Source organism: Myotis brandtii, unplaced genomic scaffold, assembly GCF_000412655.1.
Source record: "Myotis brandtii unplaced genomic scaffold, ASM41265v1 scaffold833, whole genome shotgun sequence".
Lineage (NCBI taxonomy): Eukaryota > Metazoa > Chordata > Mammalia > Chiroptera > Vespertilionidae > Myotis > Myotis brandtii.
Window position 1 is genome coordinate 748,398 of NW_005371384.1, and position 354 is coordinate 748,751.

Below are 354 nucleotides of genomic sequence, written 5' to 3' on the forward strand. Positions count from 1 at the left end.
CGTCCGGGACAAGTCACCTGCTCTACGTCCAGAACACGCCGAGCCGGAGCCCACCCTGCAGCCGCTCGAGCCACTCGCCTGCGCGAGCCTCGTTGGTCAGAGCCTGTCAACCTAACCCCCGATCCGCCGGCGGAACGATTCCCCAGGCCCGATGACGCCGCGGCGACGGTATAATAATTTAAAGAGCCAACAGAACCACCACGGTGGGGAGTGTCCAAGTCTGCAACCGCAATGGATTCCCTCCTCTGCTCCCACGCCCTGTGCCCCCCGCGGCCCGCGGGCTCACCGGGGACAGAGGGAGGGTGCAGACTGTCTAGACGACAGCCAGCCCCGAGCCCGAGGGGGCGGGCGCGC

The 354-nt window shown here is 67.5% G+C and overlaps 1 protein-coding gene across 1 annotated transcript in view; it reads right to left on the reverse strand.

Moving 5' to 3' along the window:
- The window catches only part of CTIF (CBP80/20-dependent translation initiation factor), a 257,814-nt gene that overhangs the window by 256,658 nt on the left and 802 nt on the right, over positions 1-354 (reverse strand). The window lies entirely within an intron of this gene.